Raw genomic sequence first — 22,979 nt, 5'->3', positions numbered from 1 at the left:
ATGCCATTCTTTTTTTAAATAAAACAAACAAACAAATAAACAAACAAACAGCTATTTAGGGATAACTTTCCCATTGTGAGTTTATTAAGTATTTCTGGAAATAAAAATCAATTAGACCAATTAGCAAAATAAGTGTGCTATTGTAGTCTGTTGTGTCTAGGCATTTAAACAGGTGCCGCAGTCTATAAATTTTTAAAGTAACTGAGAAAATACTTAACTTTGTATGAACTTTCTGGAAGGGAAATTACTGCACGTGCTTCATTAACCTTTCTTGACTTAAAATATTACTCTAAGGCAGCAGTGAAATTCTCAGCTAATTACCCTATATGAATGTTTATATGCTTTTTTGCTAGTGTGTGTGTGTGTGTGTGTGTGTGTGTGTGTGTCTATATGATGGCACATTAATCTCCCCTGAGCCCTCTAGAAAACTACTAGGTATCATTATAGATAACAATCTAAAATTTGACCTACATGTAAACCAATCGTTCAAAACCATCAATATAAAACTAGGGTCACTTTACAGAATAAAAGCCTTCCTAACCCCTCCAGCTAAAATTGCCATAGCTCGCTCTCACCTTCTCTCAACACTTCTGTACGCATCCCCTATACTCTGTAATATAAACAAGACTGTACTTAACAAACTCTCAACCTGCTACAACCACATCACCAGGTTTGCCACTGGGATGCCTTTTAGGACATATTGTTGCATCAATCTTAACCAGCTTGGGTGGCTTGAACTACCCATTTTAATTCAGTATAACCAATGATTATGGCTTATAAAATCCTTTATAATCCGGATATACTCCTGCACTTAAAAATCTTATCATGCCCTATCACAATCCGCGACTGCTTAGATCCTCTAACAGACTACTAATTCAGACAAGCAAAATTAACAATGCAGCTGGTGAGTCTTTCTTTGCAAACTCTAGGCAGATCCTGGAACTCATTTCCAGCTGACATTACGTTACTCTCCTCCCTAGGTCAATTTAAAACTAGACTCAAACAACATCTGGCACTAAACTGGCTATGTCATTGTATCAAGCCTGGCTAACTCTCTTCTAGATTATGTAAAATCAGTTAATCAGCTACTGTTTAATTTACCCCTGGCTTTCACCAGGGTTTAACTCTAACCTGTGGACCATGTTTATTATGTATGCTTATGTACTCTTTGTCAAAAGTATAATTGTAACATGTTTTTAATGTTTCCGTTTACCTGGAGCTTTTCTCCCTGGGCCTCCGCTGAAAATGGACATGCATCCAGTCGGACTATCCCAGTCAACAAATGTAAAATAAACAAATAATAAAATAATAAAATCTATATCTGTGTGTGTGTGTGTATACACACACACGTACACACACACACACACACACACACACACACACACACACACACACACACACACACACACACATATGCACACTCACAAATGCACAGAGATACACACACAATAAGAGTTAAAAATGAAAAAAAAAAGAAATAATGTTTAGTGGCATAGTCTCTTCATTTGACAGAGAAGTTTGGGCTTTTTAGTGCTGGGAATTGTTTAACATCTACCATGATGTTATTCCTACGACCATGGATGATAGGTGAAGCATGGATGTGGGTGTTAAAATTATGATGATAGTAAGGAATAGATACTAAATAGTGTGGAGAACAAAATTGAGCAACAGAGGTAGGACTGCCTTCACACCCATAAATATTGATTTGCACAGCAGTGCATTTATTCAGTGGCATGCTACTACAAGCTGGAGCACCAGAGAATATTGTAAATTTCCACGGCTTCCTATTCTTATTACTTCTGTTCTGGACCTTTCTAAAGACATTTGCGGTTTACAAACGATATTTGAAAATAATTATCTTGTAAAAATGAGGGTACTGCTGGTTTGATCTAGTTTCAGGCTATTTAGTGACAGAGCTAAGTGTCTTTCTTGTTATCTGCTCCTTATGGCAATTTACTACAACATTCCCGCCCTGTCCTCTCCTCTTTCTCTTGGTATGAAGTCACTGCCCTTAAGCTATTTAAAAACATTTGCCCTCCCACTGTATTCTATAGGTTAAGAGTACTAAGTGCCCATCCAGCCAATCTGTGTTGCTCTTTTAAACTTATTGGCTTTCGAGTTGCCTGCCCTTATTATGACTTTGTCTTTGGAAGATCTTCACAATCTCATCTCATTTACTCTGTGCAATATCTAGAAATTTTAATCACATTTTTCCAACTTGCTTTTAAAATCAGCAACATCTGGGACATGAGCACCAGTCACTGAGCCTTTTGTATATTTTGTGTATTCTACCATAATTACAAATAGCCTCTGTAGCATTTACTTTATCATCTAAACACCTAAGTACTGAACATGACTGAAGGCCTACAGGACAGTTACACCTCTGAGGACAACCTTCTAACACTAAGTCTCTAAAAATAAAGGACTAATTGCCTTATGCTCACAGACAATTAACTTGTTCTCAACATTAGTAATGCATCTGTAAGAAGTGCAAATGCTTATTTCATCTGGAGGCTCTCCGCTCACCTAAAAACTTGCCCAGTGAGCTCTATACATTTCAGTCCCTCATCAATCACACCAAAATGTCTTACATTATGGCTGTAAAAAATCATGTGGGAGTGAATGACCTGAGAGGTAAAACCCTTAGTGACACGCAGAGAAACATGTCAGAACTTTCCATGCGTGTTACAAATGCAGGTAAAACATTGGTCCTTGGTGGAATCCTTCCTTCATATTGAATAGTGCTTATGTACAAAGAAAAGACAGTTGGCTTTAATAATTGGTTAAATAGCTGCTGTCATTCCAGAGAGATCCAGTATGTATCAACATGGCATGAGATGCCTGACAGTTCAGTTTGTTTCACGAAATATGGTCTGCATCTCTCATTTCAAGGTTTCCACATACTGACTATTGCCTTTGCTATCCCCAAATCCAGCTGATGGACATTCCAGTGTAACTAAGATATCAATTTACAAATTAGACCACATTAAGTTGCCTCTCCTCAGTAGCAGAACTCTAAACAATAAATTGCTTCTTCTTCTTTTTCCTCCCCAGAGCTGATCAAAAGTTACCATCAATTCTTTCTCTCCTCATTCAGTTGGTGTACTGGACCCACCTTAGGCACCCCCTTCTAGGATCAACCTGACCCATGTCCAGGGCCAGTGAGGAGATAAAGGAAGCTGGTGCAGTGTCATACTGCTGCTAGGGAGTGTGCCATAACTCCCACCTTGCCAGTGCAGCCTTGCCAGGTACACAATCACTGTCTCAGGAGGTGCATGCATACTTCTGCTGACATGCAACTCCCTGAATAAGTGGTTTACTGCTTATACTACATGGAGCTCAGTAGGCTCATATTATGCATTGCAATGAGTCCTAAGCTGTCTTCTTCCCACCCAGGATAGGCAAGCCAACAATGACCTCTCACTCCTCATTCTCCGCCAGTAGCCTCTACAGTGCAAGTGCCACCAATCAAATAAGGGTCTGCTGGAGCACAATATGGGCTTTATACCTCTATGTCACAAGGCTCTCAATAAATTGCCTGATCTTGAGACACTCCTGCATATTGAAAACATCCATGTCTGCATAGTTACTGAGACTTTATTCAAATTTAAAGACTGTGCTTCCTCTATATCTGGATTTTGCCTTGATGGCAACAGTGGTGGAGTCTCCTTATTTGTAAATGAACATATTACATTCTGGCATATCCCTATGAACCAAAAACTGGACTCATTGAACTACAGATCATTCTAGATAAGAATTAATTATCAACTAATAGCTTGTTATAGAACATCTTCTTTGCCCCCTAATAACCCTATAGGATTTATCAGTGTTGTAACTGATCTCCCTCTTAGAAAAACTTAATTACTTTGGTTGACTTTACCATTCAATAATCTGAGAGACATATACTTCTAATATATAATATGATCCAAAATTTCTAGAATTAATAAAGAAAAACACCCTTGAGCAGTTGGTAAGCATACCTGCTAGAGACACAGCATTCTTGACCTGATTCTTACAAATATGGCATTTCCCTTCTCATTGAAGTTTAACCAAAGACCTGTGACCTTTTCCTTTAAAGTCCCAAAAGGCCTCTAGCAAACCCTAGCACCAGGTAATCTAGGCAGCTGCCTAGAGCCTGTTCGCTGGGGGGGGGGGGGGGTGCTGGCCAGTGGACTGCCTGAACATTTAATTTTTAATTAAAAAATGAATTACATGTCTTTTCAACAATAATCTTCTTTAGGAATGTACTCTGCATCTTTACATGCATCAACACACACAAACATTGTTTCTGCTGCTTTTCTGCGAGCATTGACGCATGCACATTTAGACATTCCTGTTGCTTCTTCATTCAGCGCACAGAATTTAAACTTGCTGATTCATTTCCTTCAAGTGAGACATTCCTTCCTTGTGTGTGTGTGTGTGTGTGTGTGTGTGTGTGTGTGTGAAATGCCCTAGTTAGAGATGGCAGGTTAGTAAATGAAGTTGCTCAGTTATGGATGGAAGGTTAGTATATTTACTTGCTCAGGCTCAAACCCTGCATCTTAATAACAGTAGACAAGAACCTGAATACTCTACACCAGCTATCAGCATAGCTGGCTTTAGGCACCAGCTAACCCTGCGGATGCTGGGGTCCCCCTGTTCCTGGGGTGCCCCAACCACTGCAAGTTATCTTATCTTGATATTTTGTAACATGTCTGTCAAAACAACAAAAGCTAGCACAGGAATCTTGCATATTTAATAAACAAGGTGGGTAATAACTTTTATTTATATCTCCTTTAAAATTCAAAGATATCGCTGGTCATAATAACAGTGTTTTATCAAGCAACAGCTTTCACAATTCCATTACATATTTTACCAGTGACATAGTGCCCCTGGCTTAGTTAAACCCTGCTGGTGGACATTCTCTCCACTAAAACTAATGACATATCCAGCTTTAGGTATCTGCAATACCCATGGCTGCAAGGGGCACCCCAATCAGCCTTGACTGCATGGGGCTTCACAAACGCTGCAGTTGAATGGGGAAAAATGAGGAGGAAAAAACATATTAATGTATTGATTAGGTTGTTTAACCTTAACAGGGCTATGATATGACTCTGTTAGAATAAAGCTGGTAGTGAACATAGGCAAGGTAAGCACTAGAGAGCTCATCAGCCCAGCCTGACTGATCTCAATGCATATCTTGGAGTTTAAGAACAGCTGATGCTTCTGATCTTCAGGGATGGTTTTCTTGTACAGGGAGTTTTATAAATACTGGCAGAATAGCAGATACTATAACTCCCAACTTATTTGCTGAAGAGTTCAGTGCAATACCAATAATACCAGAATAAAGGCTCAAAATTAGGAACATGTTTTAAATATTACTCTAATTCAATTAAAAAGTTAAAAGAATAGCACATTTTACATCAACATGCATTATTTTGCTCAGTAAGTATAAAACTTGGATGTCTGGATTTGTTGACTGTCTGTAGTACTGAATGATTCACAAGCAAAGCAAACTTTTTATGAAGGACAGAGCAAAATTATGAGCAAAATCAGGGAAGGTCAGTGAAATCAGAGACAGTAACATATTTGCATTACTCCTCACTGAGGTAAAAAAAAGTGACTTACCCCTGCTACTGTTTGTTAACTGCTAAACAACAGTCACTCATCTGGTGTGCCAGTACCAGTGGTACACAAAAGTAGTATTGCTACGGCTTATATGTGTGTGTGTGTGTGTGTGTGTGTGTGTGTATGTGTGTGTGTGTGTGTGTGTGTGTGTGTGTGTGTGTGTGTGTGTGTTTGTGTGCGTTTGTGTGCATGTGTGTTTGTCTGCGTATATGTGTGAAAGGTATCAGTGATTTTTATTTGTGTGCACACACTCAGTAGTGATGCCAAGACATATACAGTATTCTTCTGGGTATCAGTAAAAAATGTAGCTAACAAGTAGTTATATTTCAAAAGTGAGGCATAAAATATGTCACAGAACATTTAGACACTTCTATCTTCTAAGAATCTGGAGGGCCCCCTCTCCCCAGATTATATAAATGGATACAGGGGGCTCACTTAATCATCCTTGCCTTTGCAGGGGCCCCACAAAAGCTGTTGCTGGTTGGGGAAAAGGGAGGAGAAAAATGTATTAATTTTCTGATTATGCTTTTTAAGCTGAACAGGCTGTGAAAAGACTTTGTTAGGATAAAGCTGATAATGGCCTCTGCCCTCAACTGCACCCGTGCTAATACCAGCCCTGCTTGGATGGCTGTGCACAGGAAGCTGCTGTAGGTTATATGTGTGTTGGGGGGGTGGTTATTACTTTAATTTCCATCACAGTCAAACCTTAGAGGTGTGCACATGAGGTCATTAAAGCTTGTGTTTGGGCTCAGGACAGTGTGGTCACTATTTTCTTTTACTTTTCTCACAGACCTCAGAGGTGTACAAAGAGGGCTACTGAGGCTTGTGTAGGGGCAGGGTACTGTCTATGAACATCAAAGTAGAATACATTACTGCAGTCATTATTTGTTTCACTTTCTTCATAATCACATTTCAGGAATGCAATTTGGGTTGAGGGGTGAGGAGGCGTGCTATGTATATGTATGCCTGGAGTGACTTGAAATACATGACTGCGGCAGTTTAAACCTCTGCTTTAATTCTAGCCTAACATGAGTGTGATGCTTAGGCAGTCTTTTTTTTTGGGGGGGGGTGTTAGGGAGGCAGTCATTTCCCAGATAGGACTTGTGCATCCAGATAACAACTAGCTTGTTAGATTGCTGCTATAATGTTGTCATCTTTGAACATTACGTCTTTGGTACAACTTACATCTTTCTTGAAAGAAAAAAAAAATAAGACTGAAATTCTTTTCTTAGTTATGTTTTTTTTTTTATTTAGGTCACGACTGGATTAAAAGGCTTGGAAAATGCTCTAAAATATATCCCAGAACATCTATAACCCCTGTGGCTTCTTGGACCCTCTGAATTGTTTCCTAAATGATTACTATTATGCTGTCTTGGTCAGGAAAGATGTGTTGAAAGGATGCAAGGAAAACTAAAGCTGTACAGCAACACAATTTCTTTCTTCAATCATGATTTCTGTTCAAGTCATCATCAGTTGAAAAGATTGTGTAAAAAGAAAAGAAATCTTTAAAATGCACTTCAGAGCATATAGGGAGTTATGTCTTCTTGAAAAAGCTGAAGAGTAAGGCAAAATGAGAGAAAAGGAAGAAGTGTGCATAGTACGGGCAGCCCAAGATGGAGGAAAAACAGGGGAAGACTGGAGGGTATGTGTGTGTGTGGGGGGGGGGGGTGCTGAAACAATAAGCCTAAGGTGCTATTTCATCTAAGTCCAGACCTGTACATAAAGTTGCTGCAATGTATCATTTTTGCAACAAAATGCCAGTAACTGTAAATGTCCCTTTGTGAGATGGTCCAACATAATGTGGTACAGGCCTGTTGTAATGTAAGAGCACTGCAGCTACAGGTCAGTCTGCATGCACTACTCCTAAAAGTTTGCAGTATGAACTTTGCTTAAGAAAGGTGGCAGTGACAAGGTGATATGCAGACTTGAAGTGCCCATGAGGCCCCAACTTGACATCTACTGGTGGCCCCCAAAATGCTAACACTGGCCTTGGCTATCAGACTGCTAAAGAATGTGGGTTTCAGTGCATTTTCAAGGAGTTATGAGCTACAAGGGAACCGAAGGTAAGTTTACTGCTGCTCATGTTGTCTGTTTTCAATGTGCAACTGTTTTTTTTAGCAAATGGTGATCAGTGTTTGTGCTCTAAAATGTGAAGGAGTGTTAGTAGCACAGCAGGTAGTATACTTTTCTTTAGTGTAGAAGGCTGTTGGTTCTACTCCCATACCATGTAGATATATTGCTTATACTTTGGTATCCTATAAGAGGGGGTGGGGTGCTGCACTTCTGAGTGTGTCTCCCTTTGGATGAGATGCCTAGTAATTAATAACCTGTTGCTGGTTTGCTAGCCATTCCCTGTTGCAATATTACTAGCTTACCACATTTTTTAATATAGCATAGTCAATTTATTCATGAAGGCAGCAGGCACTGAATTTGTAGTTGAAACAATGAAATGTTAATGTGCTTGCCAGCAGCAACCTCTTCATTAGTTGTAGATCTCTTTAATGTGGAATTACTCAAATGACTTTTACTTCTGCACATATTGTGCATACTGACTGATTTTGGTGAATGTAATGACAGAGGATCGAATGGCCTGTTATGATTGAAATGTTCTGAAATGGGTGAAATTTTGTCATTACTGGTTCATACATTTTGTTTCATTGCTTACTTGAAAAATGTTCACAACTACAGATTTAAAACTCTAACAGGTGGTGCTGTATTATACAAGTAATATAATTTAATACAATCAGCAAGGTGAATCAAACAACACATACACGTATATATGGCCCTAAAATGTGTGCAAGGAGCCTATGGTTTGAAAACAGCCTAAAGGCAAACTTAATTTGTTGAATCAGAAGAATTGATAGATTAAGTGAACAAAAACAAAAAAATGATGTCCAGAGGCTGACAGTACGGATAGATTTATTGTATAAAGCGCTTTTCATTTGGTACAAATGTCCAAACTTCTTCAGATACATATACAATACATTCATCACATTTAAAAAGTAGTAAGGAAGTCATATGTTCAAAAATTAACCAATCACAGAGCTGCTAGGTCCTAGATTAGTTCCTCACATAAAGGCATGGTTACTACTACACAACTAAAACCAATATATATATATATATATATATATATATATATATATATTTGTTTTTTTTTAATACATTGTTAGAATCTATCATTTATATTATGAGTAAAGTATATATATATATATATATATATATATATATATATATATATATATGTATGTATTTAACCATGACATAAAATACATATTAAATAAAACATCTCTAAAGTAAAAAATAAAAAGTACTCAAACTATATAATCTAAATGAAGTTACTTAACCAAACTTTTAAGTTACTGAACACGCATCATTAATGCCTAGATAGTTATAGGCATTAACGTAAATCTGCCAATATAATTCTAGTTCTTCTAATTTTAGAGCAAGGGGACCACCTCTTCCATCAGAGACTTCTTGGTCAATCACTCAGAACTTAAAGTAAAGTTCCTTCTCCATGCAATATGCTTCACTAGGGCATTCTCTAATTTTCTTTTTTTAATAGAATAAAGATGTTCGTATACCCATTCACAGATTTAAGTTCCGACTTACCTATGTAGTAAACAGGACAACACTGGCATTGTGCTAAATATACCACTAACTTAGAGTTACAATTAAAATTTTAATTTATTTTATATGTAACCCCATTAATAATGAATGTCCTTCCCACATCCATGACTTTGCAGTAGGCACACATTTTGCATTTGAACATCCCCGGATGTTTGATAGGATTTATTTTCCTAGACCTATTAAACTCTTCAGGTTGGGTCCTCTCCTAAAAATTATTTTAGGCAATTCACCCACCTTGTTCATTAAAATAGAATTGTTCATTAACAACTTCCAATTTTTACAAATAATATTGGACACCAGTGGGGCATCCAAGCTAAAGGTTGTAATAAAGCTCAACCTAAAATTAGTATTCCCAATACTATCTTGTGTCGGCCTCTTAAGATTTGTTGAAATACTCATTCCATAGGTATGTTTATCAGTTCTTCCCAATATGGGTAAATAAAATCCATTATGTCTGTTGTTTTTAACTTCTTCAGCCAAATTCTCTATTAAACTGTTAGGGTAACCTCGACTACTAAACATCCCTTTCAAGGTTTCACATTCAGAAATGAAATCTACATCAAGGGTTATCATTCTAGCTGCCCTCACCAGTTGGCCTTTTACAACTGACCACTTCTGATGATGCTGATGGCAGCTAGAAAAATGGAGAAGTGAGTTTGAATATGTGCTCTTCATGAAGAGCTTTGCAATATATCTCTTTCTACCCTATATTTCATAAGTTTAATATCCAGGTATGGCATCTCTTCTTCATCAAGATTAAATGTGAATTGTAAACAATTAGGGGTATTATTCAAGTATTCAACTAGTTGGGAAGCTGTTGTAATGTCACCTTTAAGTATAATAAAGATATTGTCAAGGTATCTAGTATAGAAATAAATACTTTCCTGTATTTGACTATTCTTAAAGATAAACTCTGTTTTCCAATAGGCCATAACTAGATTTGCTAGGCTTGCACCACACGGGGACCCCATTGCTACCCCACTTCTTTGATGGTAGTATTCATTGTTGAACATGATGTAATTGTTCGTTAAAATTATATCCGAAAGTTCCCCTACTAATGAGATTTCTGATGGTGTTGCTCTCTTTGTTCTTAATATTAGCCTTATCCATTCTATGCCTTCCTGGTGGGGGATTGATGTGTAAAGGTCTTTTACATCAGTAGTTAAAAACCCAAAGTCTGCCTTAAATTCCAAATCATTTATTTTCCTTAAAAAGGACCAAGAACCTTTACAGATTTGTGGTTCATGAATAATATACTTTTTAAGGATGGAAACCACTATTTTAGCACAAGGATATGTGATCGAATTATGTCCATCCACCGAAAATCTCATTGGTGGGTTGTTTAAATTTTTATGGACTTTAGGTACACTAAATAGGACAGGTGTCCCAGAGGAGAGCATAGACGTATAATTAAACATATGGACATCAATTCTTGCTTCAATGAATAAATCATTGATGTAACCCTTAATCCGTTGGTATGCTATGTTTAGCTCATTTAGTGATGCACGTTGGTAAGAGTCTCCTTCTAAGATTTTTTCATCCTACTGACATAGTCATTCTGATCCATAATAATTAGGCCACCCCCTTTATCTAGCTTCATCACTCTAATTTCTGATGACTTAGTAAGTTTAATGTTTGCCATTCTAACTTACTAATGTTGTTACATTTAAAAAGTAGTAAGGTTCATAGGTTCATAGGTTGGTACTAGGCTATCAGCCCTAGGGCCTATACAAGCCTAGCCATAACAATTCCCTGGCTATTTCTTCCCACAGTATTTACTTCCCTGGACCTCTGTCTAGCAGGGTGACTCACATGATCCTCGGGGTGAATTTCCTATCTCCTATCCAATCATCAAGGTTCCTTTTGAAGAGGGCCAAAGAGGTGCTCTGCTTGACATGTATGGGCAGTCTATTCCAGAGTCTGGGGAGTCTCTGGGTCAGGAACCTATCCCTCCAGCATTTTTTGTTCATTGTGATGACAAAGTTTAGATCCCAGGAGTGTATATCTCTGACGGATTGGGATTTCTTTAAGTGTAGCATGTCCAACAGCTTTGGGTTTGAGATTGCCTCTGAGAAGACGATATGTGACAGAGTATAGGTGGAGTTTTTTTAGACAGTCAACATAGGGCATCTGCTTTAGACCTGTGATTCTTTTAGTGAGGTATTTCTGCGGCCTTTCCAGTTGTTGCAGATGTCTTGAGAAGTACATACCAAATGGATCATTGTATTCTATAATGGGTCTAATGAGGGATGAGTACAGTGGGACAATGACTTCCTTTTTTCTGGATGAAAAGCCCTTAGTGATAAGGTGTGCCACATAGAAGGATTTCCTGACTGTTGTGGTGATGTGGTTATCAAAGGTGAGACCACTGTCCACTTGTGTCCCTAAGTCTCTTAACACATTTTCTGTGTTTAGTGTACTGCCATCTATGTGGTAATTCTTGGGTACATGTTTTTTTCCCAAAGGGAATAACTATACATTTCTTGGCATTGAACTTGACCCATGGCTCTGGTACCAAGCATCTGTTTCTGTAAGGCCCTTTTCACATCATTTGGGGAATCAATAACGGCTCCCAGTTTGCAGTCATCTGTGAACTTTGTTAGCCAGAGTCCCTTAGTGTTGGTCTGTACTTCAGAGAAGTAGATGCCAAACAAGAGCGGTCCCAAGACTGAACCCTGAAGTACTCCACTTGTCACTTGTCTGGAGCTGGATTTGGAGTTGGCTGCTTTTACAGTGTGGGTTCTGTCAGTAAACCAGTTGGCAACCCATTGAGTGATGTAGGGATTAATGCCCAGCTTAGTAAGTTTATCTATGATTCCAGAGTTGGGGATGGTGTTGAAGGCCTTGGCGAGGTCCAGATAGGCTGTGATACCTCTCATCTATCCCTGATTTTCAGGGATGTCCCTGATTTTGACACACATTTCAGCTCTGTCCCTCTTAATCCCTTCTAAAACTGGTGACTTTTGGAGACATGATGGTGAGTTACTCTTTATAAATAATGACAATAATTAGATTTATGGACTTATTTTACTTCAGGAAATATATATTAATTCGCATTATCTTATTCTGTTAACATCAAAAGTTGACAGTACTAATATTTTAAAAAGTGTCCCTGATTGTCCCTGATTATTTCTGGATGTGTCCCTGATTCTGTTGAGATTTGTCTCTATTTAGTTGAGAGCTATTACTCTTGTCCATGGATCTGGGGACTGATTTGAAGAAGTCAATCAGGTTCAGGAGGCAAGATCGTCCCTTCACGAACCCAAACTGTGTGGGGTCCAGTGTTTGAAGGTTCCCAATGTCTTTGTTTATAAGTTCCATGATAATATGTCCCATGGCATTGTAGATCAGGCTAGTCAGAATGATGGGGCAGTAGTTCCCGGCATCCAAGGCGGATCCCCCCTTGAGAAGTGGAATACCTGTAGCTGTGTGCCACTCAGTGGGCATGAAGCCTGAGGTGAGGCTATGATTAAACATGACACTTAGGTGAGGTGCCAGTTCATATTGTAGTTCATGTTGTACACAGCCTGGGATGTCATCTGGTCCCATGGATGCTCTATTCTTAGCTTTGGAGAGTGTGTTTTTTACCTGTGTGCCCATTATTACCTGAATTTGGCAATCTTTTGGTATTGAGATGGGCCCTTTAGGGGGTGAGAGGGGGTGAAGTTTGCACTGAATTGATCTGCCAGGATATTGGCAATATTCTTGGGATCAGTATATTTAATGCCATTCTGTTGTAGCTCACAGCACATCTGAGCATTGCCATTTAGATTTTTGACATAGCTATAGAATGCCTTGTGGTTGTCTTTGGAATCTTTGGCAATTTTATTTTGGTAACTAGCTTTGGAGGATTTTGTGAGGGATTTCAGCTTCTTACTGAGGCTGGTAAGGGAGTTTTTTGCATCCTGGGATTTTCCTCTTTTCTGCAACAGTTTCTTCCTTTTGTTGTGAAGCTTGTTTATGGCAAGGGGCCACCAGATTGGCTTCCTTTTTTTGGAGGAGAGTGTCTTGGTTCTATTGGGGATGGCATGATTCATGCACAAGTGGATGTGCTCATACAGTGCCTTAGTGTAGGATTCAGCAATCAAACTTTCAGTTCCCATCTGCATGGCTGTCATGAAGTTTGTCACGTCTGACTTGAGTAGCATGAAGTTGACTTTGGAGAAGTTTTTTTACAGAGGTGTCCTTACTGGGGGGGGGGGGGGTAGGATGTGGATGTCAAGGATGATTAGCTTATGGTCAGACCTGACCAACGAGGGGGTGACCATAGGTGTGGAGCATCAATTTCCCATGTTGGTAATGACCAGGTCTAAGATATTGGAGCCCCTGGTGGGACTAAAGATTAGTTGCTCCAGGGCAGTGGAATTTATGAATTCCAAGAACCGTTGGGCAAAGGTGTTGGTACATGAGTAGTTTTCCCAGTTAATGTCAGGGTAGTTGAAATCACCCAGCATTAGGGTGTTTGGTTGTATCTTAATATTTTCCAGTATGTTTAGAAAGGTGTAGTGAGAATCTTGGGGCATGGTGGGGGAAATGTAGCAAGCTACAATTTGGATTGCAGTTTTACCTAGTGTTAGTTGCACCTGGAGAATTTCAGAAACATTATATTGGGCAACTAGCCTGGTGTTGTGAATATCCTTGGTGAATATGGACAGTCCTCCACCTTTAGTGTTTCGGTCCTGGTTTGGTGGCCCAAAAGTGTGGTAAGAGTTGTAGCCTGGTATTGCAGGGGTGCTGTCTGGAGCCTCGAACCAGTTCTCAGTTACTGCACAGATATAGATGTTCTCCATTTTTAGGAGTGCCTCGAGAGAGTGCATTTTGAGGTTTAGACTTCTAGCATTGAGTAACATTACCTTCAGATTTTGCATGCTTGTACCTGTTACAGTGATGGTTTTATCTTTTGAACTTTGCCTAAAAAAAGACACTATAGGGGTGGCAAGAGCCTTAGCCAGTAACCAGAATCCCAGGGGTGACAGGTGCAGACCATCTCTACAAAGCATCATGGTCTGTTGATCGTGTCGTCCCAGGCAGATTGTGGATCCCTTCTGAATGACACCAGAAGCTTAGCCAATTGTTGAAGTCAATTATTTTGTCCTTATACTGTGGTATCATTCTGGGCGAAGACAGGATGCTACTCAGGGCTAGGGTCATACCTGCCTGGGCCACATGATCCAAGAGCTCTTCCATGTCTCTTTTCATGTAGTCCAGGGAGTTATATCTCAAGTCATTCACTCCAGCATGGACAATGACAGAGTCATAATTGTATTTGTTATGGAGTGACTTGAGTGCGTGCGTTATGTAGTGGATCCTGGCACCCGACAGGCAGCTGACTGTACTTTTCTCCTTGTTCAGCCTGGTGAATGGCACATTAGTGTGCCTGATTATATTGTCACCTATGACTAAAGTGTTGGGTACTTGTGTTGCCTTAGGGGCTGTTGTTGGGTGGCACACTGGTGTTGTGAGATATGTGACACTTTGGTTGTGATTGGTGTTTGTGTTTCAGCTTCGGAGGTCCTTGTTGCTTGGGCAGGTTACTGTTAAGGGCCTTCACATATGTGGGTTTAGTGTTGCTATGTGTGGATGTTGGCGGTGTGGGTTTAGAAGGGCTATGTGTTGCTTGAGGTGTAGTGCGGATGTTAACCTTCTCCTCTTGACTGTCTAGCACAATTTTGGGTGGAGAGAGTTTGCTACCAGTTTGGCTATGTAAGTGCATTTTTCGCAAGTTATAGTGTCGGGTGCTAGGAAGAGAGGGTTGTCTGTGTACATGAGGCAATTGCTGCATTGCCCTAGTATGCCCAGATTCACCAGGTGGACAGAAGAAATCACTGGAAGCTGACCTGCCTGGTTTGATGCTTTTTTTTTTTGTAAAGTACAAGAGCTGTTTTCTCTTACCTTAGCAAGGTACTTTACAATTATAGGCTGTTTAGTTGCTAAAATTCATTTCTCCTTATTAACAAGGAGAGTTGAGTGCTTGTAGCAGTTTAAGACTTCCTAGTGATTTCCAGCAGGTGTTAAAGCAAGTGCTAGTCAGAGGGATGCTTAAAGGTAAGATGAAAAAAAAATGGTTTATCCTAAACACTGCAGTGTGCGCTAGAGGAGTTAGATGTGAAAGTAGGTAACTTAAGTTTTACCTGTCTAAAAAGTTAAGTTTTAGTGGAGAGTCACTATTTTTAAAACAGCAAGCTAGACTGAAAGGGGGTGGTCACTTTTGTATTCTGGTACTATGGAATACAGTAGGATGGCCAATAAATTTAAATAGTTGAAGGGGACGGATTTCACATAATGATAATGTTGTGCTTATTCACACAAGCCAGTAAAAACAGAGAGGAAATGAGATATATGGTCAAATTAACATAAGGGGAAGGGAACTAGAAACAAAGTGGTGTTTAAGAACACTACAGTAACCAGATAGGAGGGTGGGGAAAAATGTTCTGCCTGGCTCACAAGAGAAAGAGCTGTGGTCTCTTTTCAAGTTTTAATATACAGTTAAAAGCAGAATACAAGTAAAACACAAGGTAAATAAAACAAATCACAGTATTCAAAATAGAAAAAGGCAATAAAGTAATACAACAAATAAAAAGCAAACTAACCTTTCCCTCACAGCAAAGTGTAGCAGAGTCTGGGTGATCCTTTCTAGTAAAGTTCTGAATTGTTTTATTTTACCCCTTAAATAGAAGGTTTAGTTCCTAGCTCCACCCCTCAGTTCACAGATGATTAACCTTAACTGACCTGTTCTATTGACCTGTACTAATTTCTGCCTGACTCGTAAATAAAACAAATCACAGTATTCACAGTATTCAAAATAGAAAAAGGCAATAAAGTAATGCAACAAATAAAAAGCAAACTAACCTTTCCCTCATAGCAAAGTGTAGCATAGTCTGGGCGCGCCTTTCTAGTAGAGATCAGGAAGTCATATGTTCAAAAATTAACCAATCACATAGCTGCTAGGTCATAGATAAGTTCCTCCCAATATATCTATATATATATATATATATATATATATATATATATATATATATATATATTAAATGCATTGTTAGAATCTATAATTTATATCATGAGAAAAGTACATATATATATATATATATATATATATATATATATATATATATATATATATAATATGTATATATGTATATATGTATATGTATTTAACCATGCCACTAGCCAGATGCTTTTTCTTAAATGTGAGTTTTAATGCCATTTCAATGAATGTGAGTTTCAAAGATAGAGGAATTTACTGCTCATGCTAAGTCTGTTGTCATTCTGAGATGGTATTATTGTTTTTAGCAAACAGCTATCATTGTTTGTGGTATAAAATTTGAAATAAAAGTTTTAAATAAATCAAAATATCTGTAATTATTGTAGAAGTAAAGAAGAAAATAGTGTGTGCACTGACAGGTTTGAACTTTGTAACTGGAGAGAAATAGCCAAGTAATAGAACACTGAAATGACTGCATGGTGTGTGTGTGTGTGTGTGTGTGTGTGTGTGTGTGTGTGTGTGTGTGTGTGTGTGTATGTGTGTGTGTTTAGTGGGGGTTGATCCATTATCATGTCTAGGGTCCCATTTGACCATGATCTGGCTCTGATTTAAGGACTACAAATTTGCTAACCACTACCCACTATAAGATGAAATATTAAACTTCAGTTATGACTGCACCACACATGATCTTGTTACAAAAGCACCAGCAAGCTTCACTAAAGATTTTTACACCCATTTAGAAAAATATATAGAACTAGCAGTCCCTACCAGAGTTAAGTATCATAGGAATTTTTAAAATAAATTGCTCTGCTTGTCCACCACCACAAATAAACTCTAGGACAGAAAAACAAATCTTTCAATTATGCAGTGAATAAAAAAGCTGTTTTCTTAAAGAAATATCAAAAACATTGCAGAAAATACTGAAAAAATATTATCATGTCAACTAAATGAGCCCATGAACTTAGGCTGGCCTCGGAAGCCAAAGATAATTATAAATCATTCTTTGTCTGTTTTAGAAAACTACGAAATAATACACTGCATTTCTCTGAATGCATTCCTCCATTTCTGACTCAATAGACATTGTCAGAATTGTGCAAACAAATTTAATGCCAAGTTCACCAAAAAAAATTGTTTCCAAAGCCCTGAAATACCCAGCTACCTTATTTTCCCAATTATCTATAAAGATCATTTACTGAAAGTGCTAACCAAAACCAAAACCACTTCCTGCATTTTTGTTAATGATGAGTGGAGCACCTCAGTCCTGATGCCCCTTCATAAGCGTGGTCTTGCAACTGGCCGCAGTAATTATAAAACTATAAGTCTTGCAAGACATGGAATGTGTTACACATGCCCTCATAAACTATGACATCAAGAATCTTATAAGACTTGATCCACCACAGTCTGTTTTTTGAAGGACAGATCCTGTTTACTGAACCAGAAAAACTTCTTCAAGAAGGTCACTTTGGCTGTAGACAGTGCCTATGCAGCTTACACAATGTACCTTTAACCTGGCTATGGCCTTCAGCTCCATTTCCAATGTTGGCATCATGCAGAAGTTAAATACTTTAACCTACAAACTGCATGTTGCAGGCATCTCATCAGAACGTATGAAAGTGACAAGTGGTGTCCCTCAGGGCTTGGTGCAGAGGCTGGTCCTTTTTGGCATGTCAGATCTTTATGTAAAGAGTCTGTACCTCAGATTAACAAAGTTTTCTAATGACTACAAACTGGTGGTTGTTAATCACCTCCTCATTCTCCAATTCTCCAGAAAAAACTTTTCCTACTCAACACTTGATGCATTAAAATGGGCTCATACTTAATGCTAAAAGTATAGAATCATCACGTTTGGCAGACAGCTTCTCCACACAACATACGTTATAGACAGCATACAATTGCCAGGAAATTATTTTATTTAGCATAGGTAATTGCCAGAGAAATGTCATCAAGGTCTAAAGAACTAATCACGCCCTTATACTCAGCACTGATAACATACCTCTCACCCTGGAAACATTAAAAATCTGGGCAAAGGTCCATGAAAAGAAGGTACAACTAAAGGCTAAAAATCTGAATTCTGGTCAACATAACATTTGCATAAATAATTATGTAACCCCACCCACTCTAGTGGAATTGTGGGATACCATAAGAAGTAATAATTAGAGGAAAGACAGTCCCCAGGATTCAATAAACTCCATGTAGGCTTCTCGCAGAGCCTACATGCAGTGTACCAGCCATCGCAATGGTGCTCATTGCACTGCATTGTTCATTGTATATTTATGAGGCATGGCATGTCTACGCAAGGTTTTGTGACTTACAGCAGTGTTGTTGACTGCAAAACCTTCCAAACGAATGCGGATAGCAATTCCATGTAAGTCAAAGCACCAATGGTCTGCAGATTAGAGCGAAATGCCACAATGACCACCAGGGCTACACAGATAGTACTGATTCTGCACAACATTTCTCCACAAAGGCCAACATAATACAAGGATATGTAAACAAAAATAGGGACATAAAATGTTGCATAGACATGTGTTACAATGAAACAAGAAACATACCTGTCACCCCCTTTGAACAAGTCCAAAGGCATACATAATGGGGGACAATGGCCCATAAAATATGTGCAGATATATAATATTGCACTTCCACACCTAGAACGTTGATAGAATAAATAGGTTGTACATTAGCATGAACTATCTGAATAGCATATACATATATCTAGATTCAGACCCAGTACCATCTGGCCCCAAAAAGGAATGGATCAAAGCATTAATAGGTGGTGTAACAGAATCAGTTAAATAGCACATGTATTTTATACAATCAATAATACCTGTCACAGTTTAGCAAGGATTTCCCTTTGTACTCCACCATGCTTGTTCCCCACATCACCACTGTCCTATCTTCCCCATTTCTTTTATAAAGCATTATTGCCTGATGGTGCACAACAAGCACCATTTCTAAGCAATGGTGAATGATATGTGTATATAAATGTATGTCAATGTATCATAGACAACTGTAAAAGTACTACATACACTTATATTAGAACCTAGTACCATCTGACCCAAACAACAAGGAATATATCAATGCATTAACACATGCTGACACACAGTCAGTTTTGCAGTGCATGTATTTCATACAATCAATCCTGTCACATTTTGGCAGGGAATTCCTATTGTTCTTCTTCCTGCTTGCTTCCCATGTCACCACTGTTCTATGTTCCTCATTTATATTGTCTAAAGCATGATTGAGCAATGGTGCAGCAATGTCAATACAAAAACAGTTAAACATAATAGATACAGCCGTATTCAGACTCAGTGCCATCTGGCCCCAAAAAGGAATGTATCACTGCATTAAGTGCATTAATACCTGCTGCCACAGAGTAAGTTAAGTAGCAGGTGTATGCAACAGCAGTTAAGTCTGCCAGTTGCTATTCAGTCTCTAAAATACACCTCCTACTCAATGGAGTCTGTGGCACCACCTGTTAATACATTGATCCATTTCTTTTTGGGGTCAGATGGTACTGGGTTCCAATACAGGTGTATGTAACATTTTTGAATGCTTTTACATTTGCTGCTCTTAACATCAACAAATGTGGTACATAAAGGCACGCAATGCTGAGCACCATGTTTACACAATGGTAAAATAGTGCAACACTTTCAGACAGTGTGCACACACTCCCAGTAAATGAGATAACTGCAAGTGGCAGAAAAACATCATTCTACATTGGTCATGATCTGTGGTAGGTATGGCAAGCATTTATGGATGGGGGTGAGAATTCATGCTCAAAGATGGGGTGTCCAGGAGTCCAAAGTGTTTGTTGGATTCCTAGTGAAGGAACATGGTCCCAGGCTATTGCAGAGAGACTATTTTGGCTCAGAGTACAAATCAGAGGCATGAGATAGTCTTGCCCAGTCTGTAACCAGTGCTTCCGGTATCTCCTACACTGGTGAGCAATGTAGAAATTACTGCAATGACCAGAGGAGGAAGAGGGATACCCTCAAATATTGGATCAATGAATGTAGAACTGGGGGCACCTCACAGATGTGTAAGTATCAATTACAGAGAGTACTTGTAAGAGTTAAAAACTTAATATAGTCAGGACTGGTATTCATAATGGTATTCTGTTCTGTGCTGTTTTTTCCACAGCTGCCACAGAGAGTGAGAGAACTGAATGTGAGAACTCATGGGGTTAGATTATCCCACATGAGAGAAGCATGTGGTATGTATGCATCAGAACAGTCCGAACATGCATATCTCAACTGTAACAGCAAGTATGCATTCATTAGTCTGTAGCACAAAACAACAGCTCCATATTCTAAAATAACAGTGAGCATGCATCTCTCAACTGTAAAAGGACACTATGCATGCATTAGTGTGTAGGCCAAAACAACAGCACAGTATTAGAGATTAGTCAGAGGTTGTGGGTTCAAAAGCCACATTTCATAACTATACAATACTGTTAAGTTTTCATCAATATTACAATGCAACTTCAGGCCTCTATACCAGTGGCAGAAATGGCCTGCTGTAATCTGTAATCAGTATAATTGTAACATACATATGTGCAATATATGCACACATAAAAGGATTGCTTGCTGCTATCTGTAGTATAGTGTGCATCTGTTATGAGGTGGGTAGTCTTAAAAGTAAAAAAGTTATTTGTTAGGAGTTGGTAGTCTTAATAGTAAAGGTAACAGAATAGAGTCAAATAATTGTATCAATACATTGTATTTCACATATGAAGTTAGTAATGCTATCTATTTCTTTTCTCTCACCCCAACACTTATCTTCTCTTTTTTTCCTCATCAGCACAGAGGGGTAGGCCTGCCTCACAAAATCCTCCTACTGCCACTCCACCAGCTATGTCACAGAGGCCCAGCATGCCTGGGTCAAAACCTGGCAGCAGCCCCTCTGCTGCCCCTGCACTACTTTGCCCCTCAGGTAGTTCTGCCCTGCAGGATAGGCCAAAGGTTTCCTCTAGGAGCAGTGGTAGAGATGGTGACTTTATCACCCATGGTGAACTGACAGATTTGGTGCGTAGGATTGTGTGCTGCTGCACTATTGGTGCACCCCTACACCAGATGGAGTGCCTACTCTCCATCATTGTATAGAATGCCAGGAGGAGATGCAGATGTCAGGCACTGCAGCCATCAGTGCAGTGAGGTGACAGTTATGACAGTCCAGTGGGTGAGGACTCAATTCTCACTGTCACCCAGCTTGATGTCCATGGGTTCTTGATGTCCTCACCATCACCCCAACCATGGTGTTTGCCAACCTCTTGTGTACTTCACCATCCATGTATCTTGTCTTATATGTCCTGTCTGTGATTGCTTCCTCACCTACCCAACCTTCCTGACCCAGACATACCTATGTCCCTTCCCCAACATTCCTCTCTCTCTCTCTCAAAAAAAAAAAAAGAATGGGTACCTGTCCCACAAAAAAATATTTGTCCCATACATAGCTCTCCATTTTATGCATTCTTGACACACTTGATTCTGTCTAATTGGCTATACAACATGATTGTATTGTGGCCACCCCTCTCTCCAGAGGTGACAGTGCAAATTCAGCTAATATTTTAAACATATGATATTTTTTTCTGTTGAAGAAATGGATAGCTATTGTTCTTTCCTACCTTCCACCTGCTCATTCCTGCCCTGATTTCACTTTGTTTTTCCCCCTGCTTGCTCCTCATTTCACCATGTTCATATATTCTCCATTTCTTTTCTTTAAAGACTTATTGTGCAATGGTGCACATTGCTCACCAACGCAAAGCAATGGTGAACAGCAACAATATATGTAAACATATTTAAAATATCATAGACACTTGGAAAAGTACAACCTACACCCATCTTTGTACCCAGTAACATCTGCCTCCAACAGCAATGCATGAACACCTGCTGCCACAGAGTCAGTTAATTAGCACATATATTTTAGAGTCTCAATACAATCTGTTAGACTTTAGCAATGCAGCTCTAGTTTATGCACTACTTACATATGAGTAATCCTGCTGGTCACCATTTTATGGAAATATGTAGCTATGCTTTATCATGAATAAAACTTTATCTAATACTTGTAATTGCTTTTTGCATAACAGTTGCTGTGTGTTGGTGCACAATGCATACTATTGTGCAATAATGCTTTAAAGAAAAGAAATGGAGATAATAGGAAAATGGTGAAATGGGGAGCAAGCAGGGTGAGAAACAAAGTGAAATCAGGGCAAGAATGTGCAGGAGGAAGGTAGGAAAGAACCATAGCTATTCATTTCTTCAACAGTAAAAAATGATCATATGTGCAGAGTATTAGCTGAATTTGCACTGTCAGCTCTGGAGAGAGGGGTGACCACAACACAATCATGTTGTATAGCTAATTGGACAGAATCAAGTGTGTCAAGAAGACATGTTTTTAAAATGGAGAGCTAGGTATGGGAAAAAATTTTTTGGTTGGGATAGGTGCCCATTTTTTTTTGAGAGAGAAGAATGTTGGGGAAGGGATGTAGGTATGTCTGGATCAGGTAGTTTGGGGAGGTGAGGAAGCAATCACAGACAGACAGGACATACAAAACAAGACACAGGGCTGATGAAGGACATAAGAGGTTGGTGAACACCATAGTAGGGGTGAGGGTTGGGACATTGAGAACTCATGGACGTCAAGCTGAGTAACAGTGATAATCAAGTCCTCACCCACTGGATTGTCATCACTGTCACTTTACTGTGTTGATGGCTGCAGTGCCTGACATCTGCATCTTCTTCTCATGTTATTAAATACAATGATG

This window comes from Protopterus annectens, chromosome 2.part0 (assembly GCF_019279795.1).
Source record: "Protopterus annectens isolate FY-2018-M chromosome 2.part0, PAN1.0, whole genome shotgun sequence".
In the NCBI taxonomy this organism is placed as follows: Eukaryota; Metazoa; Chordata; order Ceratodontiformes; family Protopteridae; genus Protopterus; species Protopterus annectens.
Note: the sequence above shows the minus strand (reverse complement) of the source record.